Source organism: Anas acuta, chromosome 16 (assembly GCF_963932015.1).
Source record: "Anas acuta chromosome 16, bAnaAcu1.1, whole genome shotgun sequence".
NCBI lineage: Eukaryota > Metazoa > Chordata > Aves > Anseriformes > Anatidae > Anas > Anas acuta.
The window spans coordinates 8,415,753-8,432,494 of NC_088994.1; the positions used below are offsets into that span (position 1 = coordinate 8,415,753).

General features: G+C 40.9%; 1 protein-coding gene across 3 annotated transcripts in view; it reads right to left on the minus strand.

Moving 5' to 3' along the window:
- Positions 1 to 16,742, minus strand: part of LOC137865669 (uncharacterized) — a 171,823-nt gene that overhangs the window by 105,800 nt on the left and 49,281 nt on the right. The window lies entirely within an intron of this gene.

Here is a 16,742-nt window from a genome sequence, read left to right on the forward strand (position 1 = left end):
AAAAGGAGGGGCAGGTGCTTCTACATTCAGAATATGAGCACTAGTAAGATGGAAAGGCTTTTTTTATTTTTTAACTGACTTACTCTTTGTATGCCACAGCTGTCTTGTGATAACGATAACTCTGGATAACTGACCAGAGAGTCAGTGACAAATTTTGATGATGCCCAACACCCAATCATTTCAAGTGTGGTCTTCTCCAGAGGAGTTTCTGGCACCTTATATCTGTACAAAGAACTGAAAATGTAAATGGGACAGTTAGAAATTTCTGCTGCTTCCCAAGCTCTTCATCGCATAGTTGACTCATCGCTGTCTTCAGGACAGATGACAATGCCTGTCTCACTCTACAACCTGCCTGCCTCATTAAAACTTAGAAAATTAAAAGGAACAATCTTTAGAATCAGAGCACCAGCTTTCACACTGCAGAGTACAAGGTAGACTGCCTATTTATCTGAGCAGCCATGAAGAAGCTGAGCACTGTCAAAGTATTTCAGGATTTCTAAGGCAAGGCTTAAGTTAAGCTCAAGTCTGTGGACAGTGCTGAACTTGCATCGCCAGGATTATTTTCATGTAAATAGCATAGACTTGGTGCAAAGACCCATGGCTACAAAAGGCAATTTTTGGTATTCACCTTCACAAGATTTGAGTTCTTTGCTCCAAACAGTGACAGCTCAATTGCCATGCTGATAAGTGGTCTTGATCTATGGCTCTCTAATATGCAGGTCTCCCACTGGATGGGTATTCTGAATACAAACTGCCTTCTGAATCTGGTCCATGAAACACAATTGTTTGCACTGGGACACTGTTGACCATTGTCTTCATCTCTTACAAGATTCCTACAGTTCATTTTCATTCCAAGACACAAACAAAAACCCAGACAAAATATTCTTTCAAGAAGATAGTTCAGTAGCTTTTCAAAACTATCAGCTCCAGGAGAGAGAGGGAACCAGACCAATTAAAAATCAAGCTCTCCTAAGGAGATGGGCAATTTTGCTGTAGAAATAGATGAGCCTGTGGATAATTCTCTGCATGCAGCAGTACTCAGTTGACATTTATGCTATCCTGACTATCCTGTTGTTACCCAGACTACCCAATAATTTCTTTACATATCATTGTAATTTAGAGTTCATTTAGACTATCCAAGAAGACAACATCCAGATGCTGAATGAAGGCATAGTTCATTTTTCCTCTTACACACACACAACTCTTAGTGTACATAATGAAAGCCAATAGAGTTTTGATCAATGTCAGCAATGAAATACATCATGTCTGTGTGTGTATATATGAACGTTTATTTGGCATCTTTTGCCCAAGGGTCTTTATAAAGATCTTCCCATCCAAGAAATGAGATATAAAAGGGTTGCTTACTTCACCCAAAATCAACAATAAAGAATAAACTTGCAGATTCTGATAACTTTGCTGCTGGCAAATTCACTAAGGAGTTCTGCATGTCAGTTTTCAAAGCAGAATAGTGGCCTTACTTCAAATAATGTAAAGATAGTTTCAATCGAAAGTTAGTTTCACCTGTTCAGAAGATTCAGATGAAATACATTATCACAGGATATGTTACTTATTGGATAGAGAACATCCTAAGCAATACGACTACTAAGGCAGAATCCTGATCCCAGGTCAAATGTTGAAGTTCTCACACATTTCATTTGCACCAAGAATTTACCCCCTTTCCACCTCTGTTGTTTAACTTTGGACTAACATTTAATCCATGTATATGTCAAACTGTCCATCTGCTTATGAGTTAAATGAACTTGTTTATCCTTTGACGATAGTCTAAAAAAGTTGAAATCCTTCAAGTTTAGAGAAGACTGAGGGGGGATATGATAACCCTTGATTACAAATTACTGATTACAAAATCATTTACATGGTGAAAAAGCTCAATATTTAGCTATTTTTCATTAAATACCAAAATTAAAAAGCTGAGAGATGCTTGAAAATAAAAGCAGATCAGTTAAAAAACTACTTCTTTGTACAGCAGGTAGTGAATTTCTGGAACTCAATGCCAAAAGAAATTGCAGAACTAGAAAGTATCAGCAGGCATGAGGAAGGGTTAGATAAATTCAGGGACAACAGGACCATTAACAGACACTAAACAGAGATGTTCTCTCTAAAACAGCAGTTCTAGATGCCCTGGAAAAATCAGGGAAATGGACTTCAGAATGAAGAAATGGGAAATGGAATCAGAAAGTGGCCAGGCTCATGGCTTCCTCTAAAAATCATCTCCTTCTCCAAACTATTGCACTGGCCCAGGAGGGTGTTTATTATGCTCAAATGTCATTGTTCTGAGCTTATTTATTAAGCACAATATATCCCGAGAATTTTGTATTTAGTTGTCATATTTTATGTGTAATATTTATTTCTGTGAAGATAGTTCCATTTTGAAATTATTATTATGTAGTTATGAATCTTTCTGTGACTATCTTCTTTTCTGTCATTGAATGCGATCCACCACTCTACTAGTACAGACCATGATTCATTTGGTCTGTGCTTCTTATGAGTCTTATTTTAGTAGCTTGGTTGTTACTTGGCTCTGATCCACTGGGATTAGATTTGATTACAGAACTAATACACTGGATAACTATAACCTGTCACGTAAAACAACCATTCACTCTGGCATTGGCGGTGGTGTATTTTTTACCAGCTCAGTGAAAAATTACAGTGCATTTTTTCTCAATTTGTTTTTTATGTATCATGTCGTAAAAGGAACCATTACATCTCATATGCTATTAAAATGAAATTCTCCTTTTTCTAAATTTCTCCTTTATATTCAGAAAATTAATTCACCACAAATGGAAAATGTTCAGTGTTTCTAACATGCAAGGTCACAGGTTGATATTACATACATCAAAATCAAAATTTCCTGAGTTACTATGGGACTAAAGCTGAGATTTGCGTGCTAGCCCTCTACATCTGGAACCACACATCTGGGAGACAAAATTAAAAACACAAGTTAAGCAAGTTGTAGCTTCCCAGCTATGTAGCTAGAATTTCCAAAGCGACAGGATGTTGTGGTATCTCCCTGAAAGCTGTCCTCACCTTGATGATGAATTACAGTTCCTCTAATTTTTGGCCACACGGCATCATGTGATCCCATGATGTCCATAGTTTCACCAGGATAATCACAGTAGGATAATGCAGTTTTGCTTCTGGTGACTACAAAAAAAAAACCTTACAAACTAATCACTGGTTTAGAATATGCATTTCGGCATCTACTACATATGGCATTTGTGTGACTGTGTTTCTCTTTCTAAGAAACTAAATATAGATCTAAATGCAGTGGGTACTTTACTGAGGCAAAATAAAAGTTCCCTGGATCAAAAATGGCAATGGAATTGCAAGCTGTTCCCACTGATACCATTGCTTCTGCTCCTACTGGGTGAGTAAAAGCAATAGGAAAAGGGAAGTGATGAGATGCAGGCAGCTCATACATTGCTCATGGCATCATGGCAAGAGTTTACACACATTAGCAGGATTACAGACAACAGGACTAGGCATTCTTTTTCTTTTCTTTTCTTTCCTTTTTTTTTTTTTTTCCTAAGAAAAAAACTAGAAGAGGAAATGAAAGGGATTGCATATTAATTGTGTTTAAAAAGTGATTAGTTATGTATTTACTTACGTTAGCATAAGTCTACTAGCCTGAGTTACCTCATACAGAATCTGACCACTCAAGACAGCTTGTTGTAAAAAATGGAGTTACTTAGGAGCTACCACCCTAACCAACACATTGCTATAACCAAGGAAGGTGTTGCACTTCATTACCCCTCATCAGGGCTCTGGGCTATGTAAAACAACTGGATCAGCCTAGATTGCCTTTGTCTAGGAAGTCACAGGAGGGGATGTCCGTCCTGAAATAGAAGTTAATACTTCAGTAGTTTCAGTTTTGACAATTTACTTGAGAGCTTGAGCACTTTTACAGCAGGACTTGGAAATGTGGGCCACAGACAAAGGTAGAAGGTTAGAGTTAACCACAGTATCCTAGCTCTGAGCATTTCAAGCTTCTTAGGTTTCATATTTTTACTATAAACAATACTGGTTTAGGAAAAAGTGATGCATTGTAGCAGATCGCATACCAGTGTGGAAGTTGGAAGAAATGTAGGTTTATGTCTTGCTTGTACCACTGAGCACAAGTGGATGAGTCTCTTCACCTCTCCAGACCTGTTTCCTCTCCCCGTACTTTGGATATAAAGCAAATTGTCTCCTACTCAGTTTTGAACAACGATGAACCTGCTGAGGACAGATCCTCCTTGAATCAACTAGGGACTCACCGGCAGCAGAGCAAAACTTTGTAATTTTAATGCTAAAAAGATTTTGCTTTTCTGTACTTCTGGTAGCCCAGCAGAAGAACTGCTGCTCTCCCTACAGCAACAGGCATTGGACAGAGTTTATCCCAAACAGCATTTTGCAATCCTACATGCATAAGCTTCCCTTTCTCTTGCTCAACAAAGCAAGCTCAAACTTCCCGAGGTTTGCCACTCTCACCAAAGCAAGGTGTTTGTACTGTGAATGTTTTTGTTTTGTACAGAATAATGGCAAGGCAATTAGGAAAGTATTAAAGTGCTATATTTTCCTTCATGAAGTGTTATATTCTCCTTTACGACATGCCATGTGCACTGTGGAGTGTCACAGACAACCCCATGAATAATTCCTACAGAGTTCCCATATGAAAACAGAATGTGAAAAGAATCTTCTCACCCCCCAGCACTCTGGGCAAGAGTAAGGCATTATTCAAAGAGGAAGCATACACATAAAAAAGTCAAGGGATATGGGGTTTAATCCTGTTTATGCCATAAACACTCAGTGTGACTTTGGAGAAATCATTTAAATGCCATTTTGTTGTAGTTTGTTACGGACCGCTCTGACAGCCAGTATCTGCTTGATTTGTTCCCGTTCGTGTGTTCTCTTCCTTTAACAAGCAAGGCTCAGGTCTGAAGAAATCCTGTGGAGGGAGTGAGAAATTGCTTCTTTCCTTGAAGAGCAATCTGCCCTGGGAAAGAAGCTTCCAGACCAGAAGAAAGACCACGAGAGACAAATGGGAGTGAGACAGCCCCAGCGAGGAGCGAGAAGCCCGCGGCTTGACGTGACAGCGGCGCAGGGCGAGGCGATTGAGCAAGGCCCAGGAAGAGCCCGGAGGGGCCGTGCCCAGCCACTGGTCGGGGGGACTTGTTTACAAGCTCTTTTTCTTTCTGTTCTGTCTCAAGTAATTATTTGGAGTTCTCTTGGTTTAAAAGGTTAAGGATGTTAATTCCCATTCTAACACAACGTGGCCTTTGGGGATTTCTTTTGTTCTAGCTAGCTCTGGGCCGCTTGGCAGCCAGCTCAAAGCGCAGCCGCAGTGCCAGGGTGACTCGGCGGGGCCTCACGGGGCCTGCGGTGGTTGGGGGCTGCAGGTGGAAGAGCCTGGCTCCTCTGCCCCCTGGCAGGGCACAACCTCTCCATTCTGTTCACTACCAACACCAGGACTTTGCATCATGATCAGAGTCCTCTGTTTAGATGTCTTTTCTCTGCAGTTGCTGATTATTGCTGCTGGTTTCAGTGACTGAGACAATGCAAAAACTGCAGCAGGTTTCTGACAGAATCAAGTGGCAGACAGCCCAAGGGGCTGTAAGGGCTTCTTACAGCTTTCTGTCATGCTTTTCCTTTTTCTTTGCTCTTGAAGCTCACTGGTAGACTTCCACTGAATCACAGAATCACAGAATTTCTAGGTTGGAAGAGACCTCTAGATCATCGAGTCCAACCTCTGACCTAACACTAACAAGTCCTCCACTAAACCATATCCCTAAACTCTACATCTAAACATCTTTTAAAGACCTCCAGGGATGGTGACTCCACCACTTCCCTGGGCAGCCCATTCCATTGCCTAACAACCCTTTCATTAAAGAAGTTCTTCCTAAAAGAACTTGCCTGAAATGTCTCTGAGCATCCAGGTATGGCTTATTTTTCCTTCTCTGTGACGGAGGGCACACCGTAAAAGACCTACCGTAATATTGTACTGTACCGGTGCAAATAAAAAATAAATTATTGAAAATGAGATCTACAGCTGATGGTAAAAAGCACTTCTTGAATTTCAAATAAACCTGCATATTTAAGCTAGCTTTGATTCCACGCATGAATTCATGTTTAAGTGCCCACATGAAGTAAAGTCTAAACTTAGACATTTTAGGTGAAAGAACATAGGCTAGAAGGAAAACTTTTCCGAATGCATGAAATCAGACATGCTCACTAAAAAAACCTGAAGCATATAATTATGGACCACAAAATAGTCACAGCAGTTTACATATAACAATATAACCTGAAGCATAAGATGGTTTGTAATAACAAACAGACAATTTGACAAGTTGTCATTACCGATGCCAATGCCAAAAAAGTAATTGCTATATGAAATATTTAAAACAAAACAAAACAAACAAAAATTCTGTATCCTGCCTATCCAAAGACAGTACATTATATGGCAGGAGCTCAGTTAGGACTGATAGTCAACCTCTTTTATTAGGTGCTTAATTTCACAGAATTACTTCTTTTTCTTTCCCCAGCTATAATATTCTAGCTACTACAACTTTCTTATCCCAGAACTCTAACACAAAACAAACATGATTTTACTAAAAAATAAAAATCCTGTTGTGATAAAAGGAATTCCTGACATTCACTTGCCCCAAAGGAACCTATTTTGTTTGCCTAAGAGTTTATGAAAAGAAAACTGAAATGGATTCAACATGGACAAAGATAATTTCTAATTTGGGGTTAACTCAAAGGTTTAAAACAGCATGTAAGTATTTACTATGTGCTTAAATCTCACTGAAGTGAATTATATATAACTGCATTCTTAAAATTAAGCACATGATGCACTGCTGTCCCAAGCAGCTAAGTACACACTTCATTACTTTCCTGAATCAGGGCCACAGTCTGTGGGATTTTCTCTTTCATTACCTGATTCCTAACAAGGCACGTACCCATAACTGAACCTTCCCCACTGACATATCTGTCAGCAGTTATGAAAACCAATGTGTAACACTTAGAACACCTGGGCAAATAATCTCTCATAGTAAAACACTTCAACTATTTTCACTTTATGCACCACGTATGATTGTTTATTTGTTTTGGCGCTGCCCTGATGAAGGTGGAATCTTGCCATATACTACAAGAATCAGACTTTACCAGGTTAATTTTGCACTGAGAACTTTTGTTGATCCAGAATTGAACTAGCTTCATTGTTAGGTTCTTTTGGAACACTGAATGTTTTGTTTGGTGTCCTTTTAAATCCCCATGGGAAGCTGTGTGCCATGGATACTTCGTGTCACAGGAATTAGCAAAGCTTAAAGATAAGGAGAAGATTTGGACATACACAACACTACTGTCACCATGACACACTGCTGTGTTAGGGCTTTGTCAGGATCCTGACATACACCAAGTGGCAGGTAGACTTAGAGATTGGCTCCCTCAAATTATCTAATAAAAGACAGAAATAGGACTGAAGCTAAAAGCACATCGTCTCTCAGAGGTTTTGTTAATTACAGAAAGACATGATGAAGCTTGGTGGAAGGAAAGCAGACTGCAAACTCCTTAGGCTGCATCTGTCTGTCTCCACATCCTGTACCAGCCCAGCCCCAGCCTGTACAAGTGTGTGCCTCTGCCCCAGAGCCACGGCACGCATCCAGGTTGGGGATGTGCTACCGAGTGCTCCTGGGCAGCTCCCAGAAGGGGACCATCCACGTGCACTTGCTTGGAGGGAGTAGAGAGCACCTGGCAGGGTGGTGAATGTGACAGCAGTAGCCTAACACTCTCTCACCTGAAAATCACCAGGAGAAGGGAAGATGAGAGTGGCAGAAAGACACCTGGGGTCTCGTGAATTGTTGGAGAGACACTTCTCCTTTTGGACAGAGAGGCGAGAAGCTGGGCTGTGCTTCTACCACCTCTGCCCCCCGGGCTCTCCCACCATCCCACCTCCGTCCTGAGAGCGGCAGACACAGACAGGCAGGCAGCAGTGCGGGCTGCAGGCATCACAAGTGTCCATGAAGGGGGATGTGATGATTTGCCTCTTGTTTGGCAACTGCTGTGTTAGATCACAGTTAATCTCCTGATGTCTCTACGGATTATTCCTCATGTAATTCCCAGAACGCTTTTTCTTAACTAGTTCTATGTTACTGTGTGAGATCTGCCACAACTTTCTTACAGTAGTTAATCCTCAGTTTATAATCTGCCCTTATTAAGATCTTTATCCTTGTTCATATTCATCTGTTAGTAACTCTATGGTTAAGGTCATTAATGTTATGCTAAGTATGATACAAAATTAAGTTAGTGTTTTTCCTCCACTCCTGTAACTGGTATTGCTTTTATTCTATTTAATCCAATTTACGAGAATTTACTGCTTCAATACTAGGATTGGAAGATACCCAAATAGTTTACTTGCACAGACTTCATCTGGAACTACCAAACCCTTAACTATCCCCACTTCCTCCTTTATGTTTAATTTACTCACATGTGACTGCCTCCCACTTCTTCTGAAGTTACAAACCCAATTTTAATGGGAGTGGGATCTGTAGTTTAAGTAACCACACAAGTCATCCTTTATGGAGTGCCACAGACATCACAGAGATCACACTGGAACTTCCATTTTTACTGCCACGTTTTCTTTTAATACAGAAACATCTGTATCTATTTCCTTTTCCATTTTAGATTCCCCTGGATCTTGTTCTGTCCTCACTGAGCCTAATGGAGCCCAGTATCTTAGTAATGTTCTTGATCTTGAGTCAGTCTTTATTCAGTGCAGTTACCACTTATTATTTACAATAGAATTACATTTACAATAAGACCAGGCCACGTTTGCCCCAGTAACAGGTATAGATTTTGGACTGGTGTATCTATGCAGATAATGGCCTTTTTCCTGTTTGTCTGAGCAATTACATGCGGGAGCTCGAGATGCGGATGGCAATGCTACATCAGCTATTATGCATCACTGAGAGAACGCTCGCCAAAAACTCAGGGTAGCTGAGCAGACACTTGACATCTTCCAGTCTGGGCGATGTACCAGGTCAGTTACTAAATCATGCATGTTGAACCATCATTAGGTTGTTTTCAGGAAAAAATGATGTAAGGCCCAAAAATGCCACATGGCAATAAAGATTATGTTAATCCCTTAGCGTTTGGCGGGGGGGGAGTGCTATAAATGACGTATTAATACACAATGTTGGAAAATCCTGGTTTTCGGCAGGAAAGGATTGCAAAATCCTAAATCTGGTACTGACTCAGATTTTCAGCCAATTATACCAGGCAAGTCAGTATCCTTCACTGATTAACGGATGCTGTGCTTCATGGCTGACCGGACTGCTGTAATTTCTGTTGGTGCTTAAACAGTTATTTAGGCTGCCTTCTTCACACAGCTCTCAGTTGTAGCCTGAGGATGAACTGCTTACTGCTGTCATTCTGTGTGCACAATAAAACCTAAATTTATTCAATTTTACAAGGGACTTTTCTTACATAGAGCATGAATGTTTGGTTATCTGACTCTTTCTACATGTGATAATTATACACTGAACTAGAAGTGAAAGAAATTCTTAACTGTGGTAGATGGACAGTTAAGCTACGTAATATTTCTAAATAAATAACTTGCAAAGGACCTCTGGGGGTTATGTAGTCCAATCTCCTGCTAAATGTGGTACTATCATCAACACAAGATCAGGGTGGCTGGGGTTTGTTTAATTGAGTCTTGACAACCTCCAAGGATGGAGATGCCACAGCCTCTCTGGCTAATCTGCTCCTGAGGATGGCCTCAGTGAACAGGCTTTTCCATCTCCAACGTGAACCTCCCAAGCTACACTCTGTGATCACTTTGTCTTGCTATATTGTCTCCCTGCACAGGTAAATTTGCCCCTACCATCTTTTTAATCCCCTTTCAAACAGTTTCAAGCAGTTTCGAGATCCCTCTCCCTACTCTCCTCGTTGCCAGACCCACAAGCTCAGTAGCCTACTGACAGACCATGGCCAGTTTCTGCACACCCCTTTAGAGCTGGCAGAAAGAGGGGGACACAAAACAGGAGCTGCATTGGAGGTGCAGCCTCACCAGCACTGTGCAGGGAGATGTGGCAACTTCCCTCCGTCTGCTGGCTGCTCTCTTTCGAGTAGAGCCAAGTATGTGGTTTGTCCTGCTCTTGTTTGCTCTGCTAGTTCACATTCAGCTTGACATGGACACAATCCCCAGCTCCTTTTCAGCCAGGCAGCTACTGATCCAGCTGATTTTCAGCATGAGGTCACCCTATCCCTGCAGCCGAACTTAGCTCTTCTCAGTACTGAACTTCTAATTCTCAAATAATACTGTCCCCAGTATCAGCCCCTGGGGTCCTCCACTCCTTGCTGCCCACCAGCTGTGTTGAGCCATGAAGTGTTGTTATCCTTGGAGCCCTGCGGTGCAGCCCTTCAGACCATTTACAGTCACTCACCCAGCCCAAACCTTCTCCATCTCCAGACAAGAACGCTGAGAGAGATAACTTCAAAAGCATTCCTAAAGGCAAATGTGCACTGCAGCCCATATTACAATAAAAGTACCTTTTCCTTGGGTTAAAACATGGAATTGCAGCAAATCCTGCCAAGTATCAGGAGGCTGTCCTTAACTCTTCTTTCCTGTTTATTCTAACATGTGGCTCATCAATGCTTCCTTTTTTGACCTCTAAAGTGATATTAGTCCTGTCTTTCCTATAGGGGTCCTGTATTTTCTATTTTAAAATAATAGATCTAGAATATAATGTCCACTATACTGTGTTTATTAGGTTTGTAATGCATGGATGTATTCCTAAATGGCCATTAACTCATTTTTCCCACACAGCTGAATCACTGTGCATTAAATACAGCCAAAGCAAATGGTAATGGCTTGACTATGTTTGTACTCAGGTAAGATACACCTAGCACTACTGAATGTGGATGTGTTTTTTCTTCTTACCTCTTCAAAATATTTGTGGTCTTTCATCGCTTGGGTCACGCTTGAGCAAAAGCAGGAGGTAGGTCACTTCCTACACTACCAAGAATAATTGCTCTGTTTTCTAGAAGTCAGATTACTCCTGAGGGGCAATTAAAGCATTGTATCTGCAAAAAAGCAACAGACCCTTTGCATTTCTTTACAACAGATTCACAGAGCCTTCAATCAAATGGATTCTTTATTCACAGTGCAATATTTTGCCTGCGATATACAGGCTGCAATTGCTATTATTCTCAGTGGAATCTGCCACATATTAATTTTCATTTTCTATTACAAATTGATAGACTTAGAGTATTGATTAAGCGTAGCTAAAAGACCATACCTGAAAAGATGGAAAGCTGGCAGGGGTTAAAGGCAGATTTTTACAGTAGCATTTTTACGAAACAATCATGCATTAATTAACGTCAGCACAGGCAACGTGAATAGTGCTGGTGGTGAGCTAAGGGATGCTGTCTTACTGTCTTTTCTGCCCTTTATACAAACGACTAGTATACTTCAAAATACAAACACAGTGATGAAACAAAACATGTGTCTTGTGGGATTAACATGTGACGGGCATGACATATTGCCCCTAGGTACACATGTGGTCTGTGTTGTAAAGGATGACCAGCAGTTATAATCTGATCAGGGCTAACTCAGGCTTAGTTACAGAAGGACACTTTCATTTGTTAAAATTATTTGTGGGAAATCACAGCTTTGATAACACAGCATTTTCTTATCATATCCAATTTCCGACCCAGGGAGACAGCATATCCTTTCCACATCATACATTCAGCCCATCGTCTGGCACTCAAGCAGAGCCAAAAACAGTAGGGTGAGTCTGAGGCTGTCGGTGGCTTGTGTGTTACAGGCATCTCTGTTCCAACATGTTCTACCCCTAACAGCTTGAAATACAACGTCCTGACTGACCATAATTTACCAAGCTAGGAAACCCTGAGCAGAAGACAGAAGACAGACCCACTAGGATCTCAAAGTCAAGCAGAAGTACTCCCCAGCAAACACAGAAGACCCTCAGTCAGATACGACGATCCTGCAAAGGGGTGTAAATAACAACTAGCTCTCACTGTGCCAATGAAAGCTAGTGCATGAAACCACAATAGGGGCTGTTAGTTCTTTCTGACAGCCAGTCTAAACTATTTGGTAAACTAAACTGAGAGATTAGGAAAGCCATGAAAGCGTTTCTTTCTGGCAACTACACTTACTGAAAAGCATCCCTGCATTCTTAACAAAAAGTGTGACAGCAGTCTTACAGGCAGGCTACTATAAATACCCTCACACCTTTATTTCCTGCTCTCTCCTTTTATACATCAAAGTTGCACACTGACTGCTGACAAAGAGCCACCAAAGACCACAGAAAGGAAAAGATAAGTCTTAACATCCGCAGCCCGTTCACAAAAGAGCATCCCTTTTAACTGCACAGGGTGGCCGTGTGTGATGGTATCAGACACTGGCAGTCTATTTTATTCATTCTCATTAACAGTGAAACTAACTCAAAGTTCACGTTATGCTTAAAAGAAAGGCTGTTATGGTATTAGCTCATCTGATGCTCTAGATTAACTGCAACATAAACATCAGAGAAAACTAAACCAACTACCATTTATTCTGTTCTCTTCTCTCCAGCACCTTCTCGATCCCCTCTCCGGCAGGGGCAGGAGCAGACTGTCTGACAGGTACTTTACCGTGCTGCTCCTCGCCGCCTGCCTGCTTCGCCTGAGCGAGCCACCTACACACATCCTCTCTGCCAGCAGGTGCATTAAAAAGGTGTGTCTGAGTCCCAGCCGCTGCTGTACGTCGGTACGGGCTTTACAGATGAAAATACCATCAGAGCACTGAAACAGCAAATGCTGTCAGCACAGTAATTAAGCTGTCAGGATCCTGATGGCTCCAGCTTTCTTCATAATCATTAACTCTTTGGCTTCTTCCTTGCATAGAAGCTAAATTTTGCTGTTAACTATGAAGCACTCTAGGAAGCTTCACAAGTGCAGATAAAATAATTTTAATTGCAAGTGACATTGCTTTCCTCTGAATGCTGCCTATTGTTCTATGCTTCACACTCCTAACGCAGTATTTGGGTTTCTCTGCAGTTTAACAGACATTCTCTAGGCTCCTCTGCACCAAACTCTTCAGTCGTACTGCTCTCAATTTTAGAGTAGGGAAATGCCAAAACAGGGGAAAACAAACACAAGATCTGCAAGTATGGTAACAGGTAAGGGAACATTCTGATTACACTGAGGACAGTGACAGCACAGGTGTAACCATCAGTTCTGCAGTGGCTGAGACTTTGGGAAAAGACACTTCCTTTTTGCTTTACATAAGAAAGCCCCTGAATCTCAGGGGGATTATTTTTTGCAAAGTATTTTTTTTTCCAAAATATTTGGTTCAAAGCGTCCATTCAGAGATGAAATCTCATTTCTTCAATTGTAAGGGATGCATATACAGCCAAAATGTGGGAGAAGGAGGCTGTGTAAGGGTTATAAAAGAACAGTGAGGATGCACAAGAGCATCCTACACAATCGCGTAATTACGATGGCATCAAGGAGGGGAACGAGCCAGCACTTCAGTTTTCTGTGCTTGGTAAAACACTTTGCTCAGAGTCAAGTAAAGCAGCAGGTACTCACAGCTGTATTTTACACATCCCAACTGGGAAATGTAATGAATGGATTGTACAGTACAAGGGAAGATAAACACGCAAAAGCAAACACTCCCCTCTTGCCTCACTCCATCAACTAAATCTTCCATGAAATGCTTCAGTCAGCATGTCATTAACTACACATTTTAAGAGTCTGATCCAACAAGATTTATACTCGTAAGTATTCCTGATTGCATTTTTGTAACAGATCGGGAGCATACCTTTCATTTTGGAAATATTTTACATCAAAAGGAGAAATCACTAAAGCAGATCCTTAGCTAGAACAAGAAAACATTGCTTTGGTAAAGTTCATAGAGCTATTTCAGTTTACTGGTGAAAAATCTGGCCACAGCAAAGCTACAATACAATCATAAGAAGCTTTTTTTTTTTTTTTCCTATGAAAGCTATGAGAAGATTGTGACCATTACCTTTTTTTAATAGATATCAGCACACCAATATTTAAGAATCTATTTGCAAAATCAAACATGCAGGCTGTGGAGGTGGAACAGACTTTATGATCTCTGACCTTCACTTTCATTGCCTTCATTTCATGAAGTGCTGCTACTACCTTAAATTTATACATTTATGTATAACTTTTTATATGCACAAGTCAGTCAAATGCTAAGGAAAACTATAAAGGTTTAGTTTTAGTGCATGAAAGCAAAATACTATCAAAAGAACCAGGTGAAGAACACTGCCTTGCTGTTACTGCAATTCTACTCTGTAAATTTTGCTGAAATACTCCAAGAACATATCTTTTTTTTTGCTTCAATAATGCCAGAAAATAAAGATTTGAAAGAAAATTGTGCATCTTAGGCACATTCATGCGAAGGGGGCTGTGCAGAAAAGTGAACTCTGATAATGCTGGGGTTCTAGCCAGATCCATCAGTCTTGGAAAGTGGCCTTGCTCTGATTGTTTCACAGGAAAACTGCTCTAAAATATTTTTGAAACAAAAGACTCTCTTTTTGCCTTTATCCACGTCCAAGTAATACGTTAAATGAGTGTAAACTTTTAGCTTGTGATGAGAAATATTCTACATATTTCATAAATTTAAGTGATAAAGCACAGCACTGATTACAATATCAGGCTCTAAATGTTACAGAAATCAGTGCTGTTACTATCCAGCCTACCCCTTTGAGGTATTTGTTTAAAGGTTGTTTTCCAAGTACTTTTTGGACCATTATAATAACGGGTGAGAAATTCATTAGAGTAAATTCTTATACACTGTTCTTGAGGTTGGGGTTTAGCTGTAACTGTAATCACCTGGATAAGATAAGAACAGAATATAATGCAAAACAGAGCCCGGCAATGAGACAACAGGGCCAAGCAAACATAAAAACAGCGTGAAACTGAAAACCTCCTACCAGCCAAAATGGTTAAAAAAACGGTTAAAAAGCAAAGGAAATGTTGATAAGACTCACATCAAACCTGGGGGTGGGGGAAAACCGATCAGAATTTTGCTGCTGGTTTGACTCCACAGCGGTACTCGCAACCCTCCGGGGCCACTGAAAGCATTCTTAGAAAGCACCAAATGCAACAGCTAAAAAGCAGAGGACCAGCAATATACTTGGGATCAAAGATGTGCTTTCACCTGAACTACTTACCCCCAAGTGAAATTCTGAGGAAAGCCACTACTTTCTGTACTGTATTCTGTGTAACTACATCACTCCTTGCTTGCAAACTTCACTGGTTCATGACATGGAGAGAACAGCCCCCAGAGGTTCTGCCCTCATCCCATGGCAGCCCTGCAAGTGCCAACTGGTTGAGCTCCTGGGCTCTAATGCAAAGTCTCCCCTACAAAACGTGCTCTGCCCTCCAAACTTGTGTCAGTTGCTACATCGTTCTTTATAAGAAATTAGATTATTCCGATTTTTGTTTAAGCACCGACTCATCAAAAAAGCACAGATTAGAAGTATACTGTCTCCCATAAAATCTTTCTTATGGTAAGATGGGGTTGTGTCTTAGAAGGATGATGCTCTTCAAATCAGCCTCTTCCTCCTGTTTCTGTTCCTGTTTCTGTTATTGACTCAGCATGCGGTATTACTGTTATTACTACCTCTATCCTGTTATGTATGGTCCTGCTGGTCCTCTCCTACTAGTTGTTTGTGTGATCTTAACAAAAAGATGTGGTGTTTGTAGAAAACCTTCCCAAGTTCTCTCTGATCATACCTATGTGGGCTTTGTGCCTGCTACCACTTAGCAGACTACCCTGCACAAGCAACATCTGGCTCTCCAGCAACCCGAACTTCTGTCCCAACGGCTCCTTCCACTCCCAGTGCTCCCATATTGTGATAAAAGGATTCCTTCATGTCTGCTGTACTTTCATCAGTAATCTCTTGGATATATTTACTGTTGACTCAGTGTATTCTATTTCTCTTATGGAACATTGAGATCTGATTCTAAATTCAGGCTCTCCCTCTAGCTGTTTTCCTCCCTTAAAAGCTCTTTTCCTCTTCTCAAATGCTGGCAAGAGCTCCCAATAACTGTTCGCTCTAATTTCATGCTGAGACTTTTCTAATGTTGCATTGCAACCAAATTTATTGTTTGCTCAGTCAAAGGCAACAGACGTGTATGTCAACAACTATAAACTACAGGTGATAATATCTATTTATTTTCACAGGTTTCTTATCAACATAATGTACTTGTCTATTGACCTCAAACTAGCTATATTGTACACCCCAGCAGCTGGTCGCATTTCTTCAGCCTGGAGATGTTTGTGCTGCTGGGATTGCATTGCAGCTGGCTCTACAGCTTAGCTAGCATCACACTGCTCATTGATGAAAGAGCATAGCCACAAATGTAGGAGTACCACCAGCAGCAACCTCCTTTTGTATTGTGTTCACTGGCAAGACCTTGGATTTGGTAAAACCATGTTGCGGGCAGTGGCTTCTTCATGGGAAGTTCCTGGATGTAGGTCACTGCTCCTTCTGCTGCCTTATTGCAGGTGAGGCTGCTGTGGCACTGGGATATAATATGACATAATATGACAGTTTCCTACATATTCTGCATTGCTGATGATGAAACAGACATTCATGTTTCCACCTGCTAAGCTATTTTCTATGGCTATTCACCATAGTGGATGCATTTTCAGTCAACATCCTTGATCCTATATGGATGAGAATTGCTGCAGTGATTTGATT